Here is a 21,391-nt window from a genome sequence, read left to right as displayed (position 1 = left end):
TGGCAGATGCCTCTGTTAGCCATTTCTCTACCCCGTCCTACGAGCTCCTGATTTACATCCACCCAACTGCATAGCTGACACCTTTATGTCCAGCCGTCCTATCCGAGCAGGCCCGGGCCCTGTGATAGATGCAGCTGAACTTTTCCTCCTATCACCTTGTAAAGAACCTCCGCCCAGCCTATTGTTTAACATCGAGGGGCGACAAGAGAACTTTTTATTCTCAGAGCCATTTTTTTGTCTACATTTGTGAGCATATACAGAATTTACAGCTGCCAAATGCAAGCCATTTCAGACTCTCTTGTTTTTATGCAGTTCCTCAAGCCTTGGGTCAAGTAAATCAATGTAATTGCAGCTGGACCTGTATCGTAACAGTTCCTGTTCAGGCACTGTGTGGAGAAAAGAATGGCTGTTTCCACACTAGCCCTGAAAACAGGAGCTTTCTTACCTCTAAAAAAACAAAAACAAATCCTCATGCCCATCTGGGCAGAATTCTGAAATATACTGTGCTGGGATAGAAAATCTCACTTTTAAAGACCACAATTAATTTGTAATCTGAACTCTACATGACTCCTCATGTCCTGTCCCCTGAGAAATGACACCTTTAGTGCCCCAGCAAGTCTAATGTGCACTTAAGCATAAGTAGCTCCAACTAAACTTAGCTCAATGCTATAACAAACGGGGTGTAAAAGAGCTGTTCCACAGACAGAGACATGGCACTCCAGCACCAAGGTGCAAATGGCTTTTTCATTATCACAAAAGTCAATTCGAACGCTCCTAACAGCATTTACATGTCTGCTGCACTCTTGCCCTCCTCCCGAATCATATCAGATCGTTCCAGTGCTCATTTGGATTACCTATTAGTGGCCCGCTGCTATTATTTATAATCAAGTGGGGGCTTTTCATGGGTCTCAAGGGTCAGGAAAAGTTCAGTCATTTACAAAAAGAGGCATGACCTCACAGGCACGTTAAATTGTCCATTTCTCAAGAGTTTGAGCTTCCGCAAGTCCTATATGTGTCTGTCCATAAACAAATGATAATGAAAATGGATTTGAATTGCCTCGAAATGCCCATGAGGCGTAAAAAGAAAAGAACGGGTGAGACTATGGAAGGCAGTGAAATACATCACTCTGTAAATGAAAACGACTCAATTCATGGTAAAACACCACATAATGAAGAAAAAGAAGAAAAATCGGATCCCAGTAATGGTTGGAAGTTAAACAGCCCACATGGCTGGTGAATTATCAACAAAGGAATGAACACACCAAAGCCTCAAGGTAAAGGATGAGCTATGTACATACATGCTGCCCCTGGTGACCGTCAAAGCGGACACAATAGCATGTATTACTAAAATGAAAAATAAAAATGGTCTCCAAAAAAGTTATTATAGGTTTTCTTTTCCTGACTGCAAGTTACAATGAGTGGTGAATGATTTCATTTGCTGAAAGTGCAAGGGGCCACACCCCGACACGCTTCAAGTGGCATCATTCTTCAAGCCTGCCGAGCACAGCTTTCTCAGTTTTCAGTGAAACAGAAGCTTGAACGATAGCTGTGTCCCATTTACCTGCTAGAATAACAGAGGAAGACATTGATAATAAAGCCAAACAAGTAAAAACAAATTCCTCAAGTTCTTTTGGGAAGGAAACTCTATGAAGATTAATGGCTTGTACCTGTAGCTTGTCAGGTTAAGTGGCATGACTCTCACTATGACTCTCACTTGGATTGCTGGACTGCCTTCATGTCTGCCCATCGATCAAACAAATGGATCTTCAACCAAATTAAGCCTCACCTTTCACTTGAAACCCAGATAACCAAACTAAAGCTTATTTTATCTTATTTTTCATATATTAGGAGAAGAACCAACTCATTGAAAAAGACAGTTATGTTTAAAACAGTTGAAGGTAACAGAAAAAGAGGACGACCAGCAACAAGATGAATGGAGACAATCAGAGGAATCATAAACAAGCCATGAAGAAGCCTGAAGGCAGAAGACTGGAGAAACACTATCCATATGGCTGTCAGGTGTCGGAATTGACTTGGGGGACATGTGATACCTATATTTAAGCCACATACACCGATCAGGCATAACATTATGACCACCTCCTTGTTTCTATGCTCATTGTCCATTTTATCAGCTCCACTTACTATATAGGTGCACTTTGTAGTTCTACAATTAGAGACTATCGTCCATCTGTTTCTCTGCATACTTTGTTAGCCCCCTTTTAACCTGTTCTTCAGTCGTCTGGATCCCCATGGACCCTCACAGAGCAGGTATTATTTGGGTGGTGGATCATTCTCAGCACTGCAGTAACAATGATGTGGTGATGGTGTGTTAGTGTGTGTTGTGCTGGTACGAGTGGATCAGACACAGCAGTGCTGCTGGAGTTTTTAAACATCTCAGTGTCACTGCTGGACTGAGAATAGTCCACCAACCAAAAATATCCAGCCAACAGCGTCCTGTGAGCAGCGTCCTGTGACCACTGATGAAGGACCAAGGATGACTGACACAAACTGTGCAGCAGTAGATGAGCTATCATCTCTGACTTTACATCTACAAAGTGGACTGACAAGGTAGGAGTGTCTAATAGAGTGGACACAGTGTTTAAAAACTCCAGCAGCACTGCTGTGTCTGATCCACTCATACCAGCACAACACACACTAACCACCACCACGTCAGTGTTACTGCAGTGCTGAGAATGATCCACCACCCAAATGGTACCTGCTCTGTGAGGGTCCATGGAGGTCCTGACCATTGAAGAACAGGGTAAAAGGGGGCTAACAAAGTATGCAGAGAAACAGATGGACTACAGTCTGTAATTGTGGAAGTACAAAGTGCACCTATATAGTAAGTGGAGCTGATAAAATGGACAATGAGCATAGAAACAAGGAGGTGGTCATAATGTTTTTTTTTGTTAGGGCCAAAATGGAATGTTCAGTCGCTGATTTTTGTAAAATAAACATATTTAAGGCATCACTCAAAAACCAAAGATTTTAAAAGTCTGAAAAGTGACTCTGAAGTCAGAATGATCCAAACAGAAAATGTGCCGTAACTGTTTTTTCAGTATGTTCAATTCAAATTAACTGTAATTGTGTATTAAAATACACAGACAGAAGTGTGTTCTCTGTAAAGGATCTGTTTACTTATTTTCTCTTACAAAAGCAACAAAATCTCATTTGACCAGGGGCGCCCAAACATTTGCATATGACTATACATGTAAAGGTTATCACACATTTTTTCCAGCATGTTAAACTCAGCAAATAAATAGAAATTGTACACTAAAATTGCCAAAAAATGACATTTTTCTTCTCTGTAGAGTATGTGTTAACTTATGTTCACTTAGAATACCAACCAACTGAAATTTGACCTGGGGTGTTCACATTTTGCAGACATATGTTTGTTACATTTAGGCCTACAGAAATGCAGTTGTTTCTCCTGAAATTTTACAGGGTTGAAGGATAAAATGACCATTTCCCATCACAAAAGGGTTTAAATTACTCTCAGAGTTACATCAATGAATGCCCCAATTGTAACTCTAAACTTAAATTTTCAAGTTATGGCAAGGTAAAAACAACAATTATCTCAGTTGAGTCCTCTACCCTCCCAAATAAGCTTGCTTTTTGAAATGGCGCCAAAAGCACCCCGAGATATCCAGACAAGAAATAAGACGACCAATTCCAGGAGGATCTGCCAAGGTGAGAGATAATGACTGGCTTTGTAAAACAACATCTGCAATTGCAGCATTCCAACTGTAATGTCTGCCACGCTTCTGAAGACAAGTTCAAACATTTCTCACAGTTTGTGACTGACAGAGGCCTCCGGCTGCTTCTCTTGAAGTTGGCGGGCCCCGAACTCCAAGCTGGCATGAATGAGAGCAGAAGTACATGACTTTCTCTTACACCCATACCTGATGACACAGAATGTGCTACAACAACTCCAACAGGATATCTATGTCAAAAACACTCCCTAAATCAAGACTTGCTCGGTAACTCTGCCAATAACCACCAAGAAACTTAATAAACATTACCAAGAAAATGATAGTGAACAAGATGCTTCTGTTTTCCTTGTAGTTGTGATCGTAGTTTCACAAGACCAATGATGCATAGCCCTAGCTCTACAACTTTAGAAAGTGGTATGCCACATGTGTTAATTAGGATAATATGATGTGATGGACTGTATAATTTTTAAGAGAGAAATAATTTTCTGATGACTGACAAAAAAAACACTAAAACAAGTGGTGACTAAGCTTTAGATCAGTTCTGATTAGTTTATTAGTAACATCTCCCTCAGGCCTACTGCTATGGTTTATTTGTGGCATTTGAGAGTTAGGGTCAAAGAGAGTTCAAGCTGATGAACCTTTATGAACCTCTTGCTGTTTTTGTTTACTTATTACGTGCTTGGCCTTCACTGGAAAAGGAAACTGCTGAAGAGACTATGGGCTAACTCACGGTAAGTCGATTGTGTTGTGTAAGCTACAGCGCCAAGCCTTTGATTTCAACTGTAGCGCAAAGTCACATACCTCCAAAGTTCATGGCTCAGCCTAGCCATGAACTTTGTTGGCACTCAATATGTCGTTCGAGTGCTGCCAGAGAGGCAGGAAGAAACCACCTTGCCCTCAGAGGGCACCGAGTGTGATGTTAATGTGCCAAAGTGTAAGGCCAAACAGAAGAAACAGCTAGCACTTGGTTAGCTTTCCGTTCTTGTACCTTGATAATATATGTGGAGAAAAACATATTCTTCAAAGGGAACCTTTTATGCTTTTCCAGTTTTTCCCTTTCCTTTGGTGTGTTATATAGCTTTTCACACATGTAAACAGTCTGCCAAGTTACAAAGCTCAAAGTACACACCAGAGGGAGTAACTGGCTAAAACTCATGTGGCAGAACTGACGCTGTTGGACAACAGCCACACCCCTGTTTACAGCTGCTCAGGACAGAAGGGTCCGTCTGCAGACTGCAAGACAGGGGAGGAACATGTAGAGGCAGAACAGCGGTTGACCAATCAGAACAGAGTGGGCGAGCTGACCAATCGGAGTTCACTGGGGTGATTTGGAGGGGACACAGGAGCTCTAACACAGCGTTTCAGACAAAGAGTAAATAGAGGTGTGCTGTACAAGAAAAACGAACACTGAAACATGTAAATCTGTTCTGGTACACCCCAAAAATAAAATTATAAACATTGAAAATGAGCATAATAAAACAAATTCCAATGGTTTCTTAATATACAAGGTCCACTTTGCCTTGTCTTTATATTGAGTCAATATGAAGTTTCTTAATACGGTGCCACTAGAACAGCTTCAGTGCACCATGGCATAGATTCTACCAGTCTTTGGAACTGTACTGGAGGGATGGAACATTGTTCTTACAAAAGATATTACCTTAGTTGGTGTTTTGTTGATGGTGGTCGACACGTCAGTCCAAAATCTCTCATAGGTGTTCACCTGAGTTCATGACTGCAAAGGCCATTGTTTACATTATTTTTATGTTCATAAAACAATTCAGTGAGGGGCACTGTCACTCCCCCATCATGTTTATCATTGTGAAGGTGATCAGGCAGAATAACTTTATATTGACTTCGAGTGACTTCCCTCCAAGGGGACACCCCAGACTGTACCTTACAGCGCAACAAGGCCACCTCACTGCAAGACTCAGGCCTACACTGTTCTCTTGGTGTATGCTGCACGTACAGTTGCCCACTTATGGAGATTATCATAAAGGATAAATTAATCTGACCCCTTTTGTCCATGTCTTTGTAGACCACTGTCTATCATTGAGCTCTCAAATGTGAATTTGTCTTTGTAATGAGGACTTTATAGTGTAATATCTATGTATCTGTAATATCTATGTAGTTGTGGATGGACTGTTCTTGCTGATGCAGTCTGTTTATGTCCTGCATTGACATTCTCAGCCACCTGAGGAACTGTTCATCTGTTTTTTCTTACATATCGCACCAATGCGATATGTAAGAAAAAACAGATCTTGTTCACTGACGGTGCTTTTAACCATAATTTGCAACAATATGTACTCATGTTTCACATAGGTCTAAATACAGGTGACTGTTCTTACTGAAACAGTAGCCAGTTGAGCAGCCTTTGTGACGGAAGCTCTTGCCATTTGTGCCCCAGTGATGAACCCTCTTTCACAGTCACTTAGATCTTGACCTCTTGTCACTTTGTTGCTGAGCATAGTAGGATGTTAACTGCTTAATCGTATCATGAGGTACACTTGTCTAGAAGCATCTGCACCATCTGTTATGATTCTCCACTCACTCATTCAGGCTTTTCATTTAACTTGTCACTAATCTGAGCTGCAGACAGTTTTCTACATTCACTAATTTCTACATACACTAATTTTTCATCATAAAGCGTGATGGATGCTTTATTGAAGACCAATGACAATGCTTTATGGCTGACTGGTGATGGCTGACTGTCTCACTTTCACTAACTGGGGTGGTCAGAACGATGGCATGATTCATGCTAGGGTGGCACTGGCTACCCCTGGCCACCCCTTGTGTACACCTCTGATGTCGCTACTTGAAATGTTGTGTAATGCCTACTCTGGAAATGTTTTTCTCAGGAAGAAGAACGTCTTTATGCATACATTTAGTGTCTTGTGACAGATTTCCCTCACGTACCTCTTACAACAAACACAACCAGCATGGCGGTGAGGTAGAGCTGGACTGAGGAGGCAGAGTCTCTGGAGGAGACTTTAAACGTTTTTTAAAGGAACGTTGCCACTTTTCAGCTTTTACAGAGATGTCCAGAAATGTGTACATGCTTTCTAAAACATGCTCATTCTCAAACATCTCTACATGGCAGAGAGACGCAATGCAGTTCCATTGGAAAGATAAATAATAATCAAAACAAAAGTGGATAAAAACATGTCGAGGGGCTGGGTTTAGGCAACTTTCCGGTCAGCCAACTTAGGCCATTCTTTGGGCAAGTAAAACAATCCTGTATGGTGAATCATACAGTAACTGAGGTTTTTGAATTCTTACAACATTACAGAAAAAAGTCACAAAGAGAAAACTGTAAATGGACAAGCATAACTGCCAATAGTGTAAGGTTTTTTATTTTGCCCCTCACATATTATATTGTAATATATTAGTTGTGAAAACATCTTGAGAGCAGATAAGTACAGAAAACCTCTGTCTCTGAGCTATAACATCGACATATTGTCTTTGTCAGAAAACAACCTTGTATCTCCAAAATGCTAACTTTACAGGAGAAAGAAAAACTCCCTTAATTTTTAACGGAAGTTAATGGAACAAGATCTTATATTGGTCCATTGTGATTTGTTCTGTTACAAATACTGCAAATGTGCTTTTTAAAAGGGCTCATACAAATTACCCATTGGTGAATTCTGCTGTAAAGGAATCAGAATCAGAGTCATGATTGGCACATCCTAATAGTAAACAGTGCTGAAAAATGATATGATACCAGCACTAAGAATGGCAGAAAACAAACCACAAGCAAGGAGTGAAAGACAACAAACACAAACATTGCTCCCAATATCACAATGCTTTAGTTCCCACCACTGTGATGCATGATATTGCATTTGTGAGAATCATTCTGACAGTGGGAGCGATGGTCTGCCAGCTTTTTTGTTCACGATATTGCACAATTTCTGACTTTTTCACTCTGTGCTCTTAGTATAAGGGCTGTCACCTCACCTTCATGTCAAGATGTGGAGTTCAGGTCAGAGGGCCTAATGGAGGCTGCCTGCAAATTAACCCTGAAATGAGTGGAGGAGCCTTTGAGGAATCTACACAGGCAGACAGAGAGTGGAGTCTTTAAAGCTGGAGATAAGACAGGTTCTGCTCTGTCTCCTGCTTTGTTGGCTTTAATCTCTGCATCAACACTGCCAGGCACCACCTCACTCAACCCTGCTCTCTTCTTTACCCCACCACTGTCTGCGTAATGTGTATATGACTGTGTCTTTATAAAACAATCTCATGCAGTGCTATTATAGACCTACTTTACATCTCTAGACTTGAGACACTGATGATGATGATGATGACACATAAGTAGAATACTTTTAAATCTGTATGTACCTTTACTGCATCATTGTGGATATGCTACATCATTTTAACCTTGTCTGTATTTAGGTTGCTGATATGACGTGCCTTATTTGTGTCCAAGACCATAAGTACAGTGAACCTATTATTTTCCCATCAAACAATTTAATAAATACATGACATATATCAAAATGTTCAACAATACCTCTTTCATGTGGAACAATTTTCAGTCCATCCATGTAAAACTCATTTTAGTTACTTTTTCTGTGTAAAAATGTCTTTTTGCCCCCAAAAGTCTAAAAATTGTATTATTAAATTAAATACAACCATATATTTTTATTAAGTAAACAACAACCCCATTTCCAAAAAAGCTGGGATGCTGTGCAATATGTCACATATCAAATGTTGAAACTGAGATTTTTTTTTTTTTAAATATATATGCTCATTTTGAATTTGATGTCATCAACACGTTGCAAAAAAGTTGGGACAGGGGCATGTTTACCACTGGGCTGCATCACTTCTTCTTTTAACAACACTCTGTAAGCATTTGGGAACTGAGGAGACCAACTGTTGTGGTTTTGAAAGTGAAATGTTTTCCCATCCTTGTTTGGTATAGGATTTCAGCGGCTAGAGTTCCTTTGTCATATTTTTGTTTCATAATGCACCAGATGTTTTTAATGGGTGACAAGTCAGGACTGCAGGCAGGCCAGATTAACAGCCAGACTCTTTCACTATGGAGCCATGCTGTTGTAATACATGCAGAATGTGGTTTTGTCTTGCTGAAATAAGCAAGGCCTTCCCTGAAAAAGATGTCATCTAGAAGGCAGCTTGTGTTTCCAAAACCTGTATATATATCATTAAGCATTAATGGTGCTTTAACAAATGTGCAAGTCACTCATGCCATCTGCACTAATGCAACCCCATACCATCACTGATGCTGGCTTTTGAACTGTGCACTGATAAGAAGCTGGGTGGTCTTTAGCCCGGAGGATGTGGTGTTCATGATTTCCAAACAGAATTTTACATTTTGATTTGTCAGACGACAGGAAGCTTTTCTATTTTGCCTCAGTCTATCTTAAATGAGCTCAGGCCCAAAGAAGGCAGCAGTGTTTCTGGATCCTGTTTATATATGGTTTCTTCTTTGCACTGCAGAGTTTTAACTTTAACAGCGATGAACTGTGTTCACAGACAATGGTTTCCAGAAGTCTTCCTGAACCCATGCAGTGATTTCTACTACAGAATAGTGTCTGTTTTTAGTGCAGTGCTGACTGAGGGCCCAAAGATCACAGCCAGCCAATATTGGTTTTTCGGCCTTGTCCCAGCATACAGACATTTTTCTAGATTCTCTGAATCTTTTAATGGTATTATGTAACATAAATGATGACATCCCAAAGTTCTTTGCTATTTTACTGTTACTGTTATGTTACTGACCTGTTGCCAAATAACCACCATGTGTTTTTTTAGCATTACACAACTTTATCAGTCTTTTGTTGCTCTGTCCAAACTTTTTTTGGTATATGTTGCTGACATCATATTCAAAATGACCACATATTTTTCAAAAACAGTAAAATTTCAACACTTGATATGTCGTCTTTGTACTATTCTCAGTTAAACATAAGGATTAAATGAGTTGTATATCATTGCATTCTGTTTTTATTTACATTTTGCACAGTATCCCAACTTTTTTGGAAATGGGGTTGTATTAAAAAATGGAATTTAGTTTAAATTTAAATTTAGTTGATTTATATAAAAGTTTAAATAAAACAGTTTGGTGTGATTTTACATTTGAAAGCTTTAAAAACCATGTTGCAAAATAAGGCAACTTTAAAAGTACTCACCGAAACTCACTTTCAAATATCAAGCGGCACAACTAAAAACAGGTTCATTTTGACATGCTTTTGCAACAGAGAGGCCAGGGTATTGCAGTAGCCTTCATGGTGCAGTGCCAGAGTCAGTAGCCCTTTCACAAATTTTGGAAAAAAAGTCATTTTTAAACCATGGTTAAAATGGTTCAGTTTACCATGTTAGGTGGTCTGACTTCAGGTAAAGCATAAAAATGTATAATTATTATGATAATGTTTATTTATTTGAAAAAAAAAAGTATAAACTCAAGTTCAAAGACAAAGGTTTCTAAGGGTGTCTAAGGATAAGTGCAGATATAAAAATGCATATCATGTTCTTTTAATAAGATTTTTAAAAAATATATAATTTCAAAAACCTTATTTGTCATTGACTCATTTTCTTTTACATTAAAATGTATATAGAATTTCAAATACTGAAGCATGGGGTTAACTTTAGGAAACCCCAGTAAATCTTTCTACAAGAGATCCTACAGTTCACTGCAATGATTGTATTGTGATTACTGTTCTATTTCGATGTTTCTTCTCCAGACTGATGGAACCATTTTTAAGGCTGAAAAACTTTAATCAGATCAGAGGTATATCATTAAGGTCACATTTCATCATTACAACTCTTACAAAAAGTACATATAGCTTTGCAAAATGGCAGGTCACTTCATGGATTAAATTAAAAAAATTAAGCAAAAACGTCAATGTGATTCAGACCACCATGCAAAATTGCTCTAAATAGATTTTTAGTGATGAATTTTTAAAATTTGGTACTACAGTTTCTTAAACATTGAGTTTAACAGCTGAACTGAGCCAAAATATTATCTGGGCATAAATACAATGCTAAGAATTTAAGTCAACTGTTTTGATGTTATGAAATTAAATTTATTTAATTACATTTCCACAGCTTGTTATTTTATTGGATGATGTTTTTAAGTAGATTGTGGAATATTCCATCTTTGGAATTGAACTTTGCAGTCAGTTTTCAAAATGATTTTTGCAAAATGTACAGGTTGTAAAGAAACCCTACCTTTTTTAGCAATTCTGTAAATTAACAAATTCTGCCTGCAAAATTTGAAGCAAGACAAGGTATTTGTTGGGTGTCACTGCAAGAGATTCAGTGTGTAATTGATAAATCAACAACAATTACAAGGATTAATGGAAATATAGTGTTTTTCTACTCACTTGCATTTTATAGTATTAGTCAGATACCTATTTTTAATTTTTTTTTTAAATCAGACAAAACTGGATTAGTTTATTTTTTAGAAAATGTAAGGGCAAAAAGGGTTTATTGGTGTTAAGCCATTTTGACTGTATGATATGCTTCGCATACTGCATGCAGAAAAGTTTGATAGCTTTGACTGAATTGTATGAATACTACATAAAACCTAATCTAAAAAAAATAAAGAAAACTGAACTGGAAGAACATTTAAAAAAAATTCTCTACACTGTGGTGGGAATTTATTAACATGAACACAGTTGATTTAAATTGAAATTTTATTCTTAGTATTTTTATTTCAGCTCTGTCCGGTCATTCTGTAAGCAATTATATAGTCCTGCGCAAAGGTTTGGGTGGTGCCCTGGTCATGTTTTGTTGGTCTGACGGAACTGGTGCTAATAATCGTCTTATTCTCAGTGCTAACACTAGCATTATGAGCTGTAGCGTTTCTATCTTTGCCGCTACTTACGTGGCCTTCGCTGTGTAGTCAGCGGATGGCCCTCTCGATGTTCCGTGAGAGAACAACAGATCCTACCTGACTAGGGTGGAGGCCGTCCCTCCGGAAGAGCGCCGGCTGTTCCCAAAACGAGGCCCAGTTGTCCACGTAGGTCAAGCCGTTGAGGGCGCACCATCCGCGGAGCCAGGACTGCAGCGCGAAGAATTTCTAAATGAAAATAAGTAAATAAAGTAACACATCCTCTACAGAGAACACATTTCTGAACATTTTAATGCACATTTGGCTAAAATTAACATATTACAAAAAAGATAAAAATTCTGTTCTGTTTTTATATTTTATATTTTTTCCCAAAATGTGACATTTTTGGCACAGTTTTCTTATGTGTTAAACTCAGCAAATAAATTGTGCACTAAAATTTGTGAGAAATGCCATATTTAAGTTAGGATGTGCTATCTTATTTTCAGTTAGAATATTAATAAAACTATCATTTTGACTGGGGATATTAATGCTTTTGCACATCATGATTTTTTTTATATTTGAAAAATTCATAACTAAAAACCTATTTGAAGTACACTTTTTTTTCATTATGGCATGAATTAAATTGATGCATTTGCTTGAATTTTTCCATGAAAAGATTATGGTAAGTTGGCATACAAGGACACCGGTGTGTATTACGAGTTGCCATGTTTCAAAGGACTTAAAGAACTTTAAAGAACACTCTATTTCATCAGTTCAATGCTGGGTGAACACCTGATGCTGATGCTCCTTGGCCCTGGCTGTTGTTCCCCCCCTCCCCTCCCCCTCATTCAGTCATGTGGCCTGCACATGAACCCAGGGCTGACTTTCTCCCCTCTACTCTCTACCAGTTCAGAGCAGGAGCAGCTCTCCTGCCCTCCTGCCTACAGAATGGAAAACTTACATTAGAATTGACAGCAAGCACAGTAAGAACTGATACTATGATGTCATGTTTATACTTCATTCCTGTTCTAAATCATTGGATACCAGAGATACAGGATAGGATATATTGCAGCTATGCTAAATGTATGAGAAACAGAAGATAAATCTGCTTGTACAGTGCAATCTATCATTTTTATTATCACTGGATTTAGGTGGAGGTCATGGTGTATGTGACCCAGTTGTTAAATTCTGTAAACAAATCAAAGTTTGTGAACTATAAGCACTTCAGATATGCAGAGGAGTGACTTTAATGGATTCCTGATAGTTTGAGAGAGAGTGTTTTCTTTTGTCATGGGCTTTTTTTTTTTTGTATCCTTCGCTGATGAATCTAACTGGTAATAAATCTTCTATTCCATCAACAGCACAGGTTGACAGCAGGGGCAATCTTTTAGTTGTTTTAGGTATGCAAGAACAGGTAATGGTGCTTCTCAGGGGGAAAAAAAAATACTTTTTTTTCCTGGCAGAATGTTTAGAGTCTGCAGCTGCTATGGTGGGATTTTGAATGCAGCATAGTATAAAGAAGATTGCTGTAGTTCATTGGGAGGGCAAAAGCAATATAGAGTAGCATGCTCATGACACGAGCACAAACACATATGCTGAAAGAGTTACCTCTGTCTGTCCTGCCACAAATTTCCCACTAAAAAGGCATGCTCATCTGAACAGCCATTATCAGGCCTTCAGATTCTCACAGAGTTCAATCTCATGTCAGACAGAGCGAGCCGCCTTTATTTATCTTTTTTTCCTGCTGGAAAGACTTAGCTCACACATACTCTTCTACCTCCATAGACCTTTTACTTAATGGTCAGAACAGTGAGTTACTGTCTGTAAGCCATGGAAGCTATATCATGCAATAAATGTGGAGACTGACTTGCTCTCATGAGCTTCTTTGAGCTCTTTTAGATTATCAGTTGCATAAAACTCTAAAGGTAGATAGATTTACCCTAGCCACCTCATCCCTCATCTGCTCCATTTGTCAAGAGTAGCCTTTGTCCCCAGCATTTCACAGCTTAATCCTGCATTTGATTCTCCACATCAAGGTGGGGCAGGGGAGTTGGGGGGTGGGGGGGTTGTAGAATGAAGCCCAGGGAGCCAAGCACAGAACTTGTCAATGTCTTTTGAATACTGCTGATTGCTAAAGTTCCAATTTAACTATATATAGTTGTGTTATTTTGGGCACAATAGTGTTCATAGCCTCCATGTAAAATAACAACCCAGACTGACCTCCTCAGAGCAAGATAAGCTCTATGACTGTTGCTGAAAGTCCAACTTCAGCTCAATAAAGATAGGAGACATTGATGTTATGCTGAGAATCGACTTGCTGAATTTATCAGTAATCATAGGCAAAGGATTTTCTGTGGTTTACACATAGGCAAACCCAGACCGCATGCAGATCTGGGCCACTTCTGGCAAACATGGCACTGCTGGCCCACTGTAGGCACTGGCAAACTGCATTTGAGCCAAAAGTGGCTAAAACTAAAACATGATTAATTGACCTATTTTGTAAAACAGCCAACTCTGGCAGAAATATGCCATTTGTCCTATGTTGGACTATGTAACATTTTTTGAAAAAAAAAAAAAAAATTGGTAGTCCAACATAGTCTGCCTTGACACTACTACATTTCTTAGTTTGCGGTTTAACTCAAATTTGGTTTTTAAATTTTTGTGTTTATTATACTTTATATTATTATATACACTGAATAGTAAGTTAATGTTCCGGCACCCGGATTTGGATAGAGTCACTGCCACCATTTTGTGGCAGTTTGTGGGCCTTTGCTACAATAATGCACACTCATTACTGTAAAACTGTTTTTCTGCAGCTTGCATTGGCATCACAGCTTCAAATAACAAGCCTTTTATTAAAGAAAAACCGTCAGTCTGAAGGACAGAATTGAACGCTGCATGCAGTACAGAAAAGAAGGAGGCACAACAACTTGAAACGGTTGGTTAGTATGTAGCTTATACAGCAAGCTAGCTAGCACAATAGCTAATTTAGCTGATGTTGTCAGCCAACCTAGCTGGAGTTTTTGTAAGTTCCAGATCACATTCCTTTAGAACTCACTAGAATTTCAAGTGGGTTAGAATTTACACTAGCTAGTTAGCTAGCTAGCATACTTGCTATACAAACTACAGGCTAACCAGCTGTTTCAGGTTGTTTTGCCTCTTGCCTATGAACACCATGTTTACAGTAAGTAGTGCTTCAGTTATGTCCTTCAGTCTAAAGGTTTTTCTATAAAGAAATACTTGTCATTTGAAGGCATGACATGTTTTAGTTCATTTTATTTGGCTAAAATAAAATTCTCAGGCTGTTTTCAAGTGTAAAACTCTTGTTGCATTGTTTTTATTGTCTACATTCAACTACTACATACATATTTGTGTATTCATTTCTTTTTAGAAACAATTATGTATCATTCTAAATGAGTGAAATTGAATTGAATCAACAAGAAACCTCACATGATTTCATACTGCACTGAATCATTACTTAAAGAATCATAATCACAGCATGAAAAGATCAGAGATGTATACACTAGTTATCAGGGAAGCATTGCTTGTTGCAAGTAGTTTTTAAATGCCCTCCCACATTGAGGTTATGTCAAGTGTGGAGCACTGTGTGTGAGTAAGGGGTCCAAAGGGCAGGTTTTAAGGCTGACTTGTGCAGGGCAGCGTGACGTGAGGTTTTGTAGGTGTGGAAGGACTGAGCTAGGGCACAGTGGAGTCCAGGTGGGACTGAGGCCATGCTGAGATAGACAGGGACAGATGAAGAGGGGTTTACAGCTGGGAAACCAGTCAGTGCAGGCTTTCTGAGCGGAGTGGCTTTCCATTGACTCATCCGCCCTGCTCGGAGCCCTCCTGACCTGAACCTAACCCCTGTGATGCTAATGCTTATTTATGGCCTATTATAGCACAATGCTTCATCCTCCCCAGCACTACCTTGATTTATGCTAGATTTATCACACCTCATGGCCACTGTCGCACCCTTCACGCCTCAGTGCACAACACACCCTTTTTTGGGAGGAAATATCACCTGATTGGTTAAAACCTTTTAGTCAGGGTTGAATGGAAAACAAGATACACCTATTGTCTTTGTTAAGCTGGGGTTTGGTGTTTGCCAAAAAAGCAAGAAAAGCAAAGAAATGCTTTTGCTGGGTTGACTTGATGAACGCAGCCAAATACACTTGAGATGTAAAAGTAGTCACAGAAAGCTGTACTTTGTTTTAATATCTTAGCAAGGTTTATTGGGGTGTTTAAGGTCATTGGTATTTGAATATTTCAGAGTTTTAGCGTTAGTATCAGGAATAAAAGCAGAAAACCTGTATTTAACAAAAAACTACACAGAAGCCACAATTTTTCAACATTTTCGGAAGACCTACAGTTTTTGAAATCTGCAGTGATATTTCAGTCTTAGAAATGTTCTGCATTTTCTGCTTCTCACAATCAACACTACACTACAACACTACAAATTTAGACTCATTCGTTCATAAAACCTTGTTCTACATCTCCAGTTCCGGTGTTCAGTGCAAATTTCCTTTTCTCAGCAATGGCTTCTTGACGCTACACATCCTTTCAGATTTAGTGCTGAGTTATTTTCTCACAGTGGAGGGATGGACAGAAACACCTGTGGATTTTTTCTGATCTGAAGCAAAAGTGGAGCTTGATTTTCTCCTCTCTCTCCAAGATAAAAGTACTGTTTATCTAAATGGACAGTTTGGGTGGTCTACCAAGTCTTCCATGATTTTTAGGAATCCTCTACATCTCTTACATCACAATTTTACATCCTACTTTTTTTGGAAATTCCCATTTTTCCCACTTATCTTCCTAATCTACTTTCCTCAGAAAAATCTTCTGACAAATAAATAACTTGTACTCAAAGTCCGTTTTGACTGGAAATGAAATAAATGAGGTGTAAATGAGAAATAAATAGGAATTTTGCACAGTGCTGTATGTCTGAAGGGACAGCTTTATTAGAATGTATTAGAATCTTAAGAGGTATATCTTAGATTTAAGGCCATTTCAATCTTGCTTCTATAAGAAGAGGGTGTGTTTTAATGATGTGGGGGGCTTACCATAAAACCGTCTGAAGTGGTACCTGCTAAATGGTGTCATTAAATTGGAGTCAAAGCGTCTAGATGGATGCATTGTGCACCTCTGGCCGTGCTTCCTGCTCAGCCTGAAGATGCAGATTGTCCTGGGGCCCTTCACAGGTCAGGAAAAGACAGGGGACAATGGGCCTTTGGAGGTGAAGGGGAGATCTTGCAGGTCTGCCATGCCTGCCATTAAGTCTAGTCATCTAGTCTGTCCTGCAGGCCTAACTCTGTCTCACTCTTGTCTTGTTTGCGGCCAGCATGAGGCCTACAGTAGCGAGACACCGAGATGCCAAACCCACTGTTCACACTTTCAATTAGGGACGTATTATGTGGGACGACACCTTGCCTTGTTGTGAAAAGAAGAGACAAAAGAGGCAGGATGGCACCTCAGGTTCTTTGAACTAGCTGCCTCCCTCCCCTTGGTCCTGTCACCAGGCTAGTTTGCATTTTACACCAATGCGAGGCCAGTCTGACTCTCAGGTCGCAATGAGGCTCCGTGTGGGACGGCAGCCTCAGAACTTCAACCCCTTTGGGGATTGTAGAGGTGAAAGAGCCCTCGCTGTAAAAATGCTTTGATGGAGTCTATTTTATGGGCTTTGATTTGTAGGAGGAAGCCGTCATACAGTTCATGCCTATTCTGTCCTCAAACCAACTGAGCTGTTCAAGCTGAGCTGTTGTTGTGACAACTGTTGAAAGGTTATACAAGCTTTACAGAACTTTACAGAACATCACATTCAGCCTGATGAAAAATAGTAGCATAAAACCCCTTTTTTTATCAAAATGTTTGTTTAAGATGTCCAGTTTTAAATGCCACACTACCGAACTAGACTATGATGTTGTAGTTAATCAAAACTACACTCCTAGCAAAAAGGGTCCTATATAGAACCAAAAAAGGGTTCTTTTGCTTGTAACAATAGTGGAACCCTTTTTGGTGCTTATATAGAACCCTTTTCAAATAGAATCTATATAGAACCATCTACAGCATATTCTCCATCTATCTGAAGAATGCTTTCACGATGCAAAGAACCCTGTAATCATGCAAATGGTTCTTTGAGTGTTCATGGTTCTGTATGGAACCATCTTCTTTACTTAAGAACACTTGAATAACCATCTTTTTTAAGAGTGTAGCTTTTAGAGGCATTAAACTCTTCGGACAACCATTACTGAGAACAATTCTGACACTCTAGAACATTTCTCAGCTGACGTTACCATGGGGGCAAATTGTCGTGCCTACACTCCTAAAAAAATATGCCGTAGATGGTTCTATGTAGCACCCAAAAGGTTGCACTATTGTTACAAACCAAATAACCTTTTTTTTGGTACTATATAGAACCCTTTTTGCTAAAAGGGTACCTCACAGAAAGTTATTACATGAAGGGCATTATGGCAAAATAATTATAAGGCAAACATTTTTTTTTTTTCTTTTTCAGACTGACCACTAATTTACCATTATTAACGTTGCATATAATAACTCAGAAGACACATGTACATTGTTTCAATGAAAGAGCTCTGTAGTGTTTTAATCAGAAAAAATCCCCTTTTGTTCCATGTATTCTATGATGATCAAACTGTAGACTATAACTTGTAGTAGGCCTGGGTTGTTTAGGTGACGTTAATGGTTTTACTGAAAAAACTTAGAAGCCTGACAAATCAAACAAAAATAAATAAATAAACAAGCCATGAAAGCTCAAGTTCATCTAAAGTTTAGGATATGTTTTCATTTTACATTCTAACTTGTAAATTTAGACATAATTATGTGTTTAGTCTCTTTGTTTCGTTTTGTTGTTTCCTTTTCCTTCTTTGGTTACTCCTCATGTTTAAAACTTTTTTGAACATCATTTTGTGAATTTATCACGTTTGGTGTCAGCAAATGAACTCTAGCTGAGATGGAGAAACAAATAACGCTTTAGGCTGCCCTTCAAACCACAGGTGGCTTTCTGTTGTAACAGATTTACCTCCAGTATGCTTATATGTTTGTTTACTCAAAGTAAAGTCAAGATATTCTCGTTCCTTGCGTTTTATATAGATCCAGTAGGAAAGGTACCTGAATTATATGCATTTATTATTGGCTAATATTGTGTTGCTGAAGATTGGATCCTTGTTTGGGATTCTAACTAGTTATATTTTAAACTACAGATTTCTCAGCATTCTGGATCCAGGGCTCAGTTACAATTTACAACTTAATAGTTCTTGCTTACCCAACTAAGTTTAAAAGGAGCCCTGTCTGTTAAGATACATAAACCTCAGGCTGCTGAGTGGCCCAACTGTCTAAGAGCTGGGAGATAACGAGTTTGATCGCCAGTGATGTTACAGCCATCTGTGGCTGGGAGTCCAAGACAGTGAGTTCTGGCTCATTCTCTCAGTGGGTATGATGGCCCTCCCTCTCCCCTCATCACCAGACAACGCAAACAGACATAACAGGACTGACAGTTAGCGCTCTCCTCCAATAACATTCAGTTGTCTAATGATGCGTTAGCAGCAGTTTGAAAAGATGCAGTGGCTGGCTTCACTTTTCGGCGGATGCCTAACTAGTGGGTCAAATTGGAAACAACTAAATTTGAGAGAAAATTGAAAAAACCCTCATATATGACGTGTGTGTCCAGTACTATTTAGACTAAACAAAATGTTTTATTTGTTACTTAAAATTGACAAAATCCCTCTACTAGCAAGTTGCCATTTTTTGCAGCATCAAATGTCTTGTCCTTTGTGTGATAAACAATTAGCTAAATATCTAATTTAACTCATACATATCCTTCAGCCTTTCCAGCTATAGCTAGAGCATGACATTACCCAAAAGAAAAACTTTTTTTAATGTCTTATTGTCTGTAGGATTGAAGCCAGTGCAACCGTGTGGCATCATCACAGTGCAACAATGGTGGCCTACTAGTAGAGGGATTTGTCCAGGTTTTATAAAAAACAAAACATTTCTATTTGCTTTATAAATCATGTTTTAATAGTATTGAACATGTACATTATTTTAAGTCATACACGTCTGAATAGTTAGGGTTTTCTTTAAGCATTGTTTGATCTAACCCTGGTGGTAGTGGGAACAGAAATGATTTTTTACCATTATCTGACTTCTTTTTCCTCTTAGGTGACTCCTCATGTTTCACGTGACTGGCTGTTTGTGGTAAATGTCACATTTTCATGCGCACATGCACAAACATTAATCGCAGTCTGAGTATCTAAACCTGGATTAATAAAGAAAGCTGTTAACCACTGCTGTAAAACAAGTTAAACGCTTAAGTTGAAACTGCTTCATTGTACAGACCCCAGATCCGAACATGACATCATGATAACACATATTTATCTTTCCGTTTTTTCTCCTTATATTCTCTTTTTCTTTTCTTTTTATGGCTCCATGGAGTTTTTGAAGCTGCGTGTCATCCAGTCTGCAGTAATAATAGTGATCATTTTTGTTGACCGTTAGGCATGTAGCCTCCATGTAACTTTCCATGCATGTGTAATTTGTTTACATCGGTCGGGAGGCTGTGTCATTGCATTACACTGATTTTACCTGTAGGGCCCACAACCGCCTGTAGTCCCACGGCCCTTGAGCAGGTTAAAGCGCATCTGGTTATGTTTGTGTTGTAGATATCATGACCCCTGTATCCATTAAATAGAAATCTGAGTCAGTATATTTCTCTACAATAAAACATTTCACATCAGACCACTTTGAATGACTTTGTGTACATCTCAACCATTGAATTACACAGAACTTTTGACAAATCTTTGCTTGTTAAGTTGAAGTTTATATTTATCTATCATTCTATAAAGCTTGGCCAGCCTCACATCAGTAACTTCTAAATAACATCTGTGGGTGGAGCATGGGGGTCAGTTGATCAGCACCACAATGAGGCATTCTCTAGGCATTCTGTTTTCAAAACCTTCTTTCTTTGGAGCTGGTATATCTAAAGATAAATATTTCCTTTTTTTCCAATGCCAGAGGGTTACAGTTTATCAGAATGTATACATCATATTGATGATACCTGCATATTGTCTCCGAAAGGACACAAAGTGCACGTTGAGGCAATGATGGATCATCATTCCATGCCGGTGTACTCATCATTTCACCCAAAAAATTGAAGGCCCAATTTGTGGGACGCTTTTCCAAAATAGTGTTTCTTTTGAGTCTTCCATTAGCTCATTCTTTCAGCTCGGAGACCTCCCACCCCTGTGTGCTTTGCCAAACATTCATCACCCATTTTCACTTTTTGTTAAGACCATGCATCAAATGATCAATCATAGGCGAGTGTTTGCTTTAGCATTGGCCATCTTTCATTGTCACCATCAAAGGACTGTCTTGTCTTCTTTTGTAGGGGTGAGAGAGAATGAGAGATAGAGGGGTTAAAAGAGTCTCTGAGTCTCATCCTCGCAAAACCAGAGGAAAGCATGAGGACTTTTGCTTGAAAGACTGCATAACCACTCTACTGATGCATGGGCCGGAGTCCATTCAGCAGTTCAAGTGATGAGGAGAAACAAAAAGATGATTGTGATGACTTTGGAAAGGCAGTGGAGAATGTGATGTGAACTGTATATGGGTGATTCTTCAATTAGGGGCAAATTTGACTACATTGTAGGCCCGTCACCACTGATTAATCATTTTTAAAATCTAAGGTAAAGCTGCACTATGCAAGATTTGGGGATTTGCAAATGTGTAATTGCACGCAACACACTGACAAATTTAGTAACAATGGTCTTCAGACCACTTCCCTGAGTTGATGAATCTGATGATTGGGAGCACATGGATCACTATTACACATCATATATTAGCATGTTTTTTTGGACTGTTTGTTGCTATAAGCAGGACATGCACATAA

Source organism: Colossoma macropomum, unplaced genomic scaffold, assembly GCF_904425465.1.
Source record: "Colossoma macropomum unplaced genomic scaffold, Colossoma_macropomum, whole genome shotgun sequence".
NCBI lineage: Eukaryota > Metazoa > Chordata > Actinopteri > Characiformes > Serrasalmidae > Colossoma > Colossoma macropomum.
Note: the sequence above shows the minus strand (reverse complement) of the source record.